This window comes from Macaca thibetana, chromosome 13, assembly GCF_024542745.1.
Source record: "Macaca thibetana thibetana isolate TM-01 chromosome 13, ASM2454274v1, whole genome shotgun sequence".
NCBI classification, from domain to species: Eukaryota; Metazoa; Chordata; class Mammalia; order Primates; family Cercopithecidae; genus Macaca; species Macaca thibetana.
Genome location: NC_065590.1, coordinates 21938031 through 21950289, shown reverse-complemented (window position 1 = coordinate 21950289; position 12259 = coordinate 21938031). Strand labels below are relative to the sequence as shown.

At 39.9% G+C, this 12259-nt stretch overlaps 1 protein-coding gene across 3 annotated transcripts in view; it reads left to right on the top strand.

Annotated features, from left to right (window-relative positions):
- The window catches only part of DNAH6 (dynein axonemal heavy chain 6), a 368310-nt gene that overhangs the window by 295429 nt on the left and 60622 nt on the right, over nucleotides 1-12259 (top strand). The window lies entirely within an intron of this gene.

The following is a 12259-nucleotide window of genomic DNA, read 5'->3' as shown; positions in this document are numbered from 1 at the left end:
GTAATGTGTGAGAGAAAGATGCTATTGACTCTACAGCTATCAGAGTGGATAGCAGTCTGGAAGTCAGCTCATATGGAAGTAGGAAACTGTAGAGAGATATATTAATTAGAAATAGAGATTTGGGAATCAGCATTCAGTTGGGAAGTAAAACTGTGGGAGTTGTTAGGATCGCAGAGGAATAAGACATATAGAATAAGAGGAAAGATAGGCAGAAAATGAAGCTCTGATTACCACCAACTTTTAAAAGGCAGAGAGAAAGGATAAGTAGCCCATAAGAAGAAATAGCAGACGGTCAGGAAAAACACTAGGAGAAAAGAAAAGTGTCATGGAAGCCAAGGAAGTGCAAGTTTCAACACAGCACAAGTTATCAATAGAATGAATGAAGCATTCAGGACAGTTCCAGTTTCTATGTATTTAGATATAATTCCTAATTTTATTGTTAATAAGGGAATAATATTATCTGCTAAAGATTTGAGTGGTGAGTTTCAGGGAGCATTAGAGAAAAATGGAGATTGTTCCTTTGGGAAAAGGGAGAAAAAACTAACTGGAAAAGATGAAAGCATATTTGGGAGATGTTGATGCTATGTTGGAGAATTTTCTGCTATCTCTGTGTGTTAGTCTGCTTTGCATTGCTATAAAGGAATGCCTGAGGCTGGGTAATTTCTAAAGAAAGGAGGTTTATTTGGCTCACAGTTCTGCAGGCTGTACAAGCATGACACCAGCATTTTCTTAGCTTCTGGTGAGGCTTCAGGAATCTTTTACATACGGTGAAAGGCAAAGGGGGAGCAGGCACATCACATGGTGAGAGAGGAAGCAAGAAAGAGGGGACGGAGACCCCAGACTGTTTTAAATGTCTATCTCTTGTGTGAGCTACTAGAGCAAGAATTCACTCATTTCTATGGAGAGGGCACCAAGCAATTTTTGAGGGATCCACCTCCATGACTCAAACACCTCCCACTAGGCCCTACCTTCAATATTGGGGATCACATTTCAACATGAGATTTGGAGGGGACAAACATCCAAACTATATTATTCCACTCCTGGCCCCCAAAATCTCATGTCCTTCTCATATTACAAAATACAATCATGCTTTCCCATGTCCTGCATTAGAGAAAAATGGAGATTGTTCCTTTGGGAAAAGGGAGAAAAAACTAACTGGAAAAGACGAAAGCATATTTGGGAAGTGTTGATGCTATGTTGTAAAATAAGAGGGAAAAAAAGTGTCATGGAAAAAAGTGTCATGGAAAATGTGGGGTTAGAGCCCCCACACAGAGTCCCCACTGGGATGCTGCCTAGTGGAGCTGTGAAAATGGTAGAGATATTGGCAGTGTGTCATGGAAAAAAGTGTCATGGAAAATATGGGGTTAGAAAAAAACTCTCCTAACCCCACATGTTTAATGCAGGACATGGTGTCAAGGATTATTCTGGAGTTTTAAGATTTAGTGTCTTCCCTACTGGGTTTCAGACATGCATGGAGCCTGTTGCCCTTTCCTTTTGACTGATTTCTCCCTTTTGGAATAGGAATGTTTACCCGATGCCCAAACCACCATTGTGTCTTGGAAGTAAATAACTTGTTTTTGATCTCACAGGTTCATAGGTGGAAGGAACTTGCCTTGGGTCTTAGATGAGACTTCGGACTTTGAAACTTTGAGTTAACACTGGGATGAGTTAAGACTTTTGAGGACTGTTGGGAAAGCATGATTGTATTTTGTAATATGAGAAGGACATGAGATTTTGGGGACCAGGAGTGGCTCCTAAGCACACTAATGCAAGGTGTGGGCTCCCAAGGCCTTAGTAAGCCCTGTCCTGTGGCTTTTTGGTTAGCGGTCCATGTTGACTGCCCTACTGGGTTCTAGTTGAATGCCTATGGCTTTCCCAGACTGAGGGTGCACACTGCCAATATCTCTACCATTCTCACAGCTCCACTAGGCAGCACCCCAGTGGGGACTCTGTGTGGGGGCTCTAACCCCACATTTTCCCTTGGCACTACTCTAGTAGGGTCTCTCTATGGGGGTCCCACTCCTACAGCAGTCTTCTTCCTGGGCACCCAGGCTTTCCAATACATCTGAAATCTAGGTGGAAGCTGCCAAGCCTCCTTCACTCTTGCATTCTGCCCAACTGCAGACTTAACATCCCATGAAAGCCACCAAGCCTTATGGATTGTGCCCTCCAGAGTAGCAGCAGCCCAAGCTGTACCTGGAACCCTCTGAGCCAAGGGTAGAGTTGGAGCTATGGGGATCTGGGAAGCAGCTTCCATAGGTGGCTCAGGGCAGCGATGCCCAAGACTTGTCTACTGAGACTATTCTTGCCTCCTAGGGCTCTGGACCTGCAATGGAGGGACTACCTGGAAGAGTTCTGAAATGCCTTTGAAGTCTTTACCCCTTGCCTTGAATGGTAGCACCTGGCTCCCGTTTAGTCATGCTAATCTCTCTAGCAAGTGGTTGTTCTGCAGGCCTCTTCGAATCCTTTCGTGAAAATGCTCTTTCCTTCCCTACCACATGAGTAGGCTACAAATTTTCCAAATTTTTACCCTCAGTTCCCCTTTTAATTAAAAGTCACAACTTTAAGTCATTTCTTTCCTTCCATATCTGATTGTAGGCTGTTAGAAAGAGCTACGGCACTTATTGACCACTTTGTGGTGAAAAAATTAGATTATGAAAAATTTCAAATTTCTTCCAGCAGATAACCTAGGTCATCACTCTTAAATTCAACCTTACACAAACCCCTAGCGCATGGACACAATACAGCCAAGTCCTTTGCTAAGGTATAACAAGGGTGGCCTTTGTTCCAGTTCTCAATAAGTTCCTTATTTCCATCTGAGACTTCATCAACCTGGCTTTCACTGTTCATATTTCTGTCAGCATTTGGTCACAACTTAGACAGTCTCTAAGAAGTTCCAGACTTTCCCTCATCTTCCTGTCTTCTGAGCTTTCCAAACTCTTCCAGTCTCTTCTCATTACTCAGTTCCAAAGCTGCTTCCACATTTTCTGGTATCTTTATAGCAATGCCCCATTCCTCAGTACCAATTTTCTGTATTGGTCCATTTTGCATTGCTATTTAGAAATACCTGAGGCTGGATAATTTATAAAGAAAGGAAGTTCGTTGGGCTCACAGTTCTGCAAGCTGTACAAGTATGGCAGCAACCTCTTCCTGGCTTCTGGTGAGGCCTCAGGAAGCTTTTACATATGGTGAAAGGCAAAGAGGGAGCAGATATGTCACATGGTGTGAGAGAGAGCAAGAAAGAGGGGAGAGAGGCACCAGACTCTTTTAAACAACTAGCTCTTATATGAACTAATAGAAGGAGAACTCCCTCATTTCTGTGGGGAGGGCACCAAGCCATTCATGAGGGATCCACCTCCATGACCCAAACACCTCCCACTAGGCCTCACCTCCAATATTGGGAATCACCTTTCAACATGAGATTTGGAGGGGACAAACATTCAAACTATGTCACTCTGTAGGAACACAGAAACCAAGTTACATGGTTGACCTTAAATACAGATGATTATAATAAAAGAATAGAGAATGGAAGACCATTGAGAGTTTTGGTAAGGGTAGTTACAGGAAAAAGAAGAGATATAGAAAGCGCTTATAGACTGGGAGAAAAGGAGCAACAAGTAGGTGGAAATTTCTTTGAAACATGATGTAATTAGACTAAGGATGTGACACAGCTGGAAGGATGGGAGAGGTTATTATCAAAATTGAGCTTAAAATTTCTAATGGGGAGCAGTTCCAAGTGATGACAATGTTCTGAGGTTGACCATGGGTATGGGTGACTGAAAGAGATAAGAGGATGTGCACTGGAGTTAGAGGCCAAAGAACTGCAAGGTTAGGCTGTTGGATGTCCACATGAACCCTGAACTGGGGTTGTGTCACCTCACATGGTGCCTGGAATGCAGTAGATAAATCAGTAACACTTTGTTCAGTGGAACAGACATGTAATAGAAAGGAAGGGTGGCTATGATCCAGGTGGAAAGTCTCCAGTTAATATGGACAATAGCTACCAGGTTGGATAGTGAAAACATGAGAGGATGACTAGATGCCATGAGTCAAAAAAAGGAGTTTTCCAAATAAAGACATTGAAGCTAGAAAATTATAGACTGTGGAAATTTTTGCAAGACCTACAATCTGATTTCTTTAACAACACATTTTATTTGCTTCTTTTTCAAAGTTAAATAGGAGATGATGAAGTTTATAGATTAGAAGAGACAGGAGACAAAATGATCTCTGTAAGCTTTGTTTAGATCCTAACTTAACATACTAAATATACATAATTACATACTCTTAAATGTACACAATAACATACTATTATTTAAACATATGCTTACATATATTTATAATTTATTCAGGGAAATGTGAACACTACATACTTGCTAATATTAAGGAATTATTGCTAATTTTTTAGATGTAATTGTGGTACTGTGACTGTGGGTTTTTTTGTTTTGTTTTGTTTTGTTTTGTTTTTTTGGAAATAGAGTCTCTCTCTGTTGCCTCGGCTGGAGTGCAGTGGCATGATCTCCACTTACTGCAGCCTCCGCTCAAAGGATCCTCCCACTTCAGCCTCACAAGTAGCTGTGACCACAGACATGTACCACCACGCCCAGCTAATTTTTGCATTTTTTTGTAGAAATGGGGTTTCACCATGTTACCCAGGCTGGTCTTGAACTCCTGAGCTCAGGTGTTCCTCCCACCTTGGCCTCTCAAAGTACTGGGATTAAAGGTGTGAGCCACCATGCCTGGCCTATGTGGTTATACTTTTTTAAAGAGTCTTTGTCTTGTAGAAACATATTGAATTACTAAAGGATAAGATCATATGATGCATTAAATATTAAAATAATCCTAGAGGCTGAGGGAGGGGGTGGGTGTATTAATGAAATAAGATTGGCCTTTTTCTAAAAAAATGTTGAAAGTGGGTGAAACATCAAGTTCACTATTCTCTCACTTTATATGTACTTGAAATTTTCCACAGCAAAATAATATTTTGACTCTTAGTTACATCCTTCAACACCTAAACTCTCTTGCAACATGTGTAGGATGGCTGTCCACATGTGACCAAAGCTACAAACAGTAGACACTGTCATACCAAATTCACAGAGGTTTCATTGAAAATTCTTATCAGTGCCTTCAACCAAAAACCTTACCCAGGTTATGATACCAAGCAATTGGTAGCATATATTCACAAATCAACACTAATCAGAACCCAGATTAGGTTCCAGAAATTAAGAGCTAGACACCCATTCCAGAGAAGACAGGAACCTGGATCAGCTAAGACCAAGGACAGAAGAAAAGAGTCAAGTATGACAGTGTTGTCCCAGCTACACCCCCTACCAATCAGAGCCCTCATCAAAGCATTTAGGAACAATCCTTACCCTGCTATTGATGCCAAAGAACAACTTGCTAAAGAAATTGGGGCTCAAGAGTGAAGAATCCAAATTCCATTTCAAAACTGAATATCTAGATTCCCTGACTAGAGAAAAAGAGTATGTAAGGAAGCCTTAGAACTAAGACAAGACCGGAAACAAGACCTTTGTGATGAGAGAGTTCCGGGTAATCAAACTGTTGTTTCCAGGTCAGTTCACAAGCAGAGCCTATTGGGCGTCCAGTGCCTCTATATGTTGGAATCAGCTGCTCTATTGGGAGAAGGAAGATAGTCCAACAAAATGGCTTCTGTGCGAAACTATAATTTTACACAAAAACCAAGCCTTCTTCATGAATAGTGTGTTTAGACCTAAAGATAAAATTTCATTTCAAAAATTCTTAGTAAGCCACATAATGTAGGCTCATTAGGACTGCAACAGCAAATAGAATGCTTGTCATCCCAATAATTCTTTCTTTGGCATCAATAGTATCAATTTCTCAGGAAAAGATTATTAGGAATTTGAACTAGAAAGAGAAAAAAACTACCATAATTCAGAAATGAATAAAGCTTGCTTGATAGAGAATAATTCATCACCACAGAATGAAGCTAAGACAAGCTCTCTACACCAGTGTTCTCAAATTTTGGTGTACATCAGAATCATCTGGGGTTCTTGTTAAAACAGACTCCTGGGGCCCATCCTCCAGTTTCTGATTCAGTAGATCTGGGCTACAGACCAAGAACCCACATTTCTAATAAGTTACCAGATGATGCTAATGCTGCTGATTTTGCAAACATACTTTGAGAACTACTGTTTTAAGGTGATTAAATATACATAAGGAGAAACTGTTTTCAAAGCTATCAGAGAGATGAGGTTATACATTGTTCCCTGAAGCATCTTGGTTTCCAAGGCTAAATCCACTGGGAACTCAAATGTTGGCAGGACTGGTGTTTCAATCCAGGTTTCCTCCACCTCCCAAAGAAGGCAGTTTCTTTGACAGCTGGTTTTCTCTGTCGAAAACCATAGAGTAACCAGAATTATGATTAATCTCACTTAGAGAAACAATTGCAGGCTTTTCCCAATTTGGTAAACCCCAGATGTATGAAAGCAGTGTTAAATCCTTATTGTTCTGCCATGTCCTGACTATTTAAGCAGAATATCCCATGGAAGAAGATTCCCCACAAGAGTCTCATTGATACTTGGCACAACTGCTTGCTAAGTAGGAAAGATCTCTATGTCATACAGATTAAGCAAGAGTTACTTGAAAATGTTAAAAAAGCCACGTTAGCTGTCACAGACATATTCTCTGATCATGTGTAGTAACAATTTTAACAACTTTATTGAGGGATAATTTACTTATTATACAATTGACCCAGTTAAGATATTCACTTCAATGGCATTTAATATCTTCACAGAGTTGTGCAACCATCACCAGATCAATTTAGAACATTTTAATTACACCCCCAAAAACAAAATGCCATACCCATAGCCCTCATCCCCCAGTGCCATCATCACCAACGCTAGGCTACTCCTGTCTCTATAGATTTGCCTGTTCTGGTTTTTTGTGTCCTGTCCTTTCATTTAACATAATATTTAAAGATTCGTCTCTGTTGTGTCAAGTGTCCATACTTCATTCCCTTTTATTGCAAATAATATACTATTGCATTGATATGCCACATTTTATATATTCATTCTCAGTTGATGAACATTTATGTTGTTTCCACTTTCGGACTATTATGAATAATGCCATAAACATTTGTGTACAAGTTTTTGTGTGGACATGTGTTTTAATTTCTCTTATGTATTTACTTAGTGAAATTGCTGAATTATATGATATGTTTAACTTTTTCATGAACTGCCAGACTGTTTTCCTAAAAGCCTGTATCATTTCACATTCCCACCGTCAGTGTATGAGGGTTCCAATTTCTCCACACCCTCACAACATTTATTATTATCTTTTTTATTATAGCCATCCTAGTGGGTGTGAAATGGTACCTTATGGCTTTGATTTGCATTTCCCTAATGATAATGAACATCTTTTCTTGTGCTTCTTGGCTGCTTGTGGAACTGTCTGTTCAGATTCTTTACCATTTTAAACTGGATTATTTGTCTTTTTATCATGCAGTTGTAAAAGGCTTTTTTAAATATCCTAACTACAAGTTTCTTGCCAGATATATGATTTGCAAGAGTGTTCTCCCATCCTATGGGCTGTCTTTTCACTTTCTTGGTAGTGTCCTTTTGAAGCACAAAAGCTTTTAATTTTCATGATGTCCAGTTTATCCATTTTTTTTTTCTGTTGCTTGTGCTTTTGGTGTCACAACTAAGAAACCATTGCCTAATCCAAGGTCACAAACATTTATACCTATGTTTTCTTCTGAGAATTTACCCAGCACTTTGGGAGGCCGAGACGGGCAGATCACCTGAGATCGGGAGTTTGAGACCAGCCTGACCAACATGGAGAAACCCCGTCTCTGCTGAAAATACAAAATTAGCCAGGTGTGGTGGTGCACGCCTGTAATCCCAGCTACTCAGGAGACTGAGGCAGGGGATTGGCTTGAACCCAGGAGGCAGAGGTTGCAGTGAGCCAAGATCGCACCATTGCACTCCAGCCTGGGCAGCAAGAGCAAAACACTGTTTAAAAAAAAAAAAAATTATATAGTTTTGGCTCTTACATTTAGGTCTTTGATACATTTTGAGTTAATTTTTTTTTTTTTTTTTTTTTTTTGAGACAGAGTCTCACTGTGTCGCCAGGCCAGAGTGCAGTGGCACGGTCTCAGCTCACTGCAACCTCCGCCTCTCAGGTTCAAGCGATTCTCCTGCCTCAGCCTCCCGAGTAGCTGGGACTACATGCGCCACCACGCCCAGCTAATTTTTGTATTTTTAGTAGAGACGAGGTTTCACCATTTTGGTCAGAATGGTCTCCATCTCTTGACCTTGTGATCCACCTGCCTTGGCCTCCCGAAGTGCTGGGATTACAGGCATGAGCCACCACACCTGGCCTTGAGTTAATTTTTGTATATGGTGTGAAGTAAGGGTCCAACATTCTTTTCTTTTCTTTTCTTTTCTTTTTTTTTTTAAGGAGTTTTGTTCTTGTCACCCTGGCTGGTGTGCAATGGCACAATCTCGGCTGACTGCAACCTCCCCTCCTGGGTTCAAGTGATTCTCCTGCCTCAACTTCCCAAGTAGCTGGGATTACAAGTGCCCACCACCATACCTGGCTTATCTTTTTGTATTTTTAATAGAGACAGATTTCACCATGTTGGCCAGGTTGGTCTCGAACTCCTGACCTCAGATGATCCACCAGCCTTGGCCTCCCAAAGTGCTGGGATTACAGGCATAAGGCATCATGCCCAGCCCCAACTTCATTCTTTTGCATGTGACTACAAGTTGTCACAGCATCGTTTGTTGAAAGACTATTCCCTACCCATTGAATGATTCTGGCAGCCTTGCTGAAAATAAGTTGACTACAATTGTGAGAGTTCATTTCTGAATTCTCAATTCTATTCCATTAGCCTATATGTCTATCCTTATTCCAATATCACACCGTCTTGATTACTGCAGCTTTGAAATAAGTTTTACAATCCAGTAGCATGACCCCTCCAACTTTGTTTTCCTTTTTCAAGATCGTTTTGGCTATTCCAGGTCCCTCGAACTTTCATATGAGTTTTAGAATAAGCTTGTCAGTTCCTGAAAAGAAGCCAGCTAAGATTTTGATAAGAATAGCATTGAACCTGTAGATCAATTTGGGGAATATTAACATCTTAACAACATTAAGTCATCTGATCTATGAACATGTAGTGTTTTTCCACTTATTTGGATCTTCTTCAACTTTATCCAACAATATTTCATAGTTCTCAGAGAAGTTTTGTACTTCTTTTGTTAAACTTACTTTTAAGTAATCTATTCTTTCTGATACTATTGTAAATTGAATTACTTTCTTAATTTTTGCCATGATTTAAATGTGTTCCCCAAAGTTTCTTTATTAGAAACTTAATCCCCAATACAGCGGTGTTAACTAGTGATTAGGTCATGAGGACTCTGAGCTCATGAATGGGTTAATGTCATTGCCATATGAGTGGTTTAGTTATCACAAGAGTGGGCTTGTTATAAAAGCAAGTTTGGGCCTCTCTTGCTGTCTTGCTCTCTTGCCCTCTCTTGCCTTTCTGCCCTCCACCATGGGATGAGGCAGTATACAGGCCCTTGTCAAATGCCATATCATGCTCTTGGATTTCCAGCCTCCAGAACCATAAGCCGAATAAATCTATCTTCTTTATAAATTACCCAGTCTCAAGTATTCTATTATAGCAGCACAAAACAGGCTAAAACCATTTTCTCATTTCTCATTACTACTGTGTAGAAATACAGTTGATTTTTGTACATTTTTGTATCCTGCAACCTTGCCAAACTTATTTATTGGTTTTAATAGTTTTTGAGTGAGTTCCCTAGTGTTTTGTATATACAAAATCATGTCACCTTCAAATAAAGATAAATTTACTTCTTTTCTAATCTAGATGCTTTTATTTTTCTTGCTTAATTGCCCTAGATAGAACCTACAACACAATGTTGAATAAATGTTATAAGAGCAGATATATGCCTTGTTTCTGATCTTAGAAGAAAAGCATTCAGTCTTTCATCATTAAGTATGATATTAGCTGTCAGCTTTTCATAGATATCTTATATGGTTTGGCTGTGTCCCCACAAAATCTCATCTTGAATTCTCATGTGTTGTGGGAGGGACCCAGTGGGAGGTAATTGAATCACGGGAGCAAATCTTTCCCATGCTGTTCTTGTGATAGTGAGTAAGTCTCACGAGATCTGATTGTTTTAAAAAGAAGAATTCCCCTGCACAAGCATTCTCTCTTTGCCTGCTGCCATCCATGTAAGACATGACTTGCTCTTCTGCCATGATTGTGAGGCTTCCCCAGCCACATGGAATTGTAAGTGCAATTAAACCTCTTTCTTTTGTAAATTGCCCAGTCTTGGGTATGTCTTCATCAGCAGTGTGAAAATGGACTAATACACTATCCCTTATCAGGTTAAGGAAGTTCTCTTCTATATTCCCAGTATGTGGAGTGTTTCTCACAAGAATTTTTAAGCCACTACTTGGATCGAGTGAAGGAAGACATAGAAAAATTAAATCGTGGAAGATAAATATTGAACTTGAGAAAGAAAGTTTACCTTGATGGATTTTTGCTGATAATACTGCTATAGGAGTATGCAATAATTATTATCAACTTAAAGTTTGAATTACTGTAATTCTCATAACCCATTTAATGACCTATCCATTAGCCTTCTAAAGGAAAAATACACTTCCTTATTCCACTTAACATTCTCTCATTTTTTCTTTAGGTCTCAGGAACTTGAGTATGATGCTAAGAAGTGTGAGGACAAGGGTTCTAGTATATTGCACAATTTCAGTAGGTTACCCAGGGTCCTGATAGGTTGCCTAATACACTATGGCTTTAATAAGATTTGTCACTAGTGAAGTCCTTATTCCCAAATATTTAAACTTATCTTCTCATCCAAAGAAAACACAGAACTATGCCCTTCCTCTGGGCAGGAATTTCCAGTCACAGAGAATTTTTCAGTGGTGAATTTGTGCACTCACCCATCAATACCTTCAAAAAAGTATTCCTCTGAGGCCAGGAATTGCCTTTGGAAATGCCAGATGGCTTCTGATGGAAAGGATAAACTGAAAAATGCTCTGAGGGCTTCAGCCAACCAGAGACTGCGTGAAGGATCAAGCAGCAAAGCTAAAAAGAGAGTTTTGAGCAAAACATAATAGAGTCACATATATCATAATGGGAAATTCAATTTTATAAAAAGGAGAGAGGAGCTCCTAGCAAAGAACTTGGTGATAAAGAGGGAAGAGATTGAACATTCTCTAATGATCCTGCAATACAGACATGGGATTTTGCAAAGGGTGATCTTTAAGAAATGCCTGGATATCTAGGCTTTATAGATTATAAGAAATCCAAGTCATTTCCACAGAAAATTTTTGCCATCACTACCATCAAAATCTCCATGAGAATAGGACAGAAAAATACCCAAAAGAGGCACAGGGAGAAGTTGATCTGTTCCAGCCATGTGATATGAAGAAGCCCTTGAGGACCAAACAGGTCAGTGTCACTATCTAGGAACCTACAGCAGCACAGTACAGGGGAGCACAGAGAGAAAGACCTCAACATAACTACAGAGTTAAGTCCACTGCAAATCCACTGCAGAATGGCAAGACTTTCTTGGGTAGAGTGGGATCTGATAAGGACTTTGAAAGTCAGCAAATGTATATACAGACTGCACAAAAGCTAAAGCTGAAGAACTGATCAAAAATGTCAAGCCAGGAAATCTTCTATACTCCTGCCATGTCAGCATGTTGTCAGTCATAAGGAAACACTCTCTATTCAGGCCATTATGCCAGTGATGGTTTCAACATCAGGAAGGAGGCTTGGTTCGTTTATACTGACAAGAATAGCTAAAATCAAAGAAGTGAGTAACTAAGATAGAAGTTACTGTTATCTTTTGTATGAACAAGATCTTTAATACACTATTGTGAACAGCAGAGAACTCTAAATCACTTAATGTGAAAGTGGGGAGAACCACTTAGCAGTGATAGTGAGATACAACTCTTGGGCTGGCATGCATACATAACTCACTTCTATGGTACAGTCCCTTCTTCCTCCTGGGAATCATTCACCTTCCACCTTCCTGGAGAGACAACTAGCACTAGGACAAATCAAAGGACAGGAAACTGCATGCTAATTCTGCAGGAATCCTCTCCATAGCTTTAATTGATGCATCTCCTTTCTGTATTCTATGTACTTAACCATGTTCTTGGATATATGTATTGGGTGACTAGCACCCAAATGAGGGTGTGTTTTATGCACATTTATTTTCTGCATATT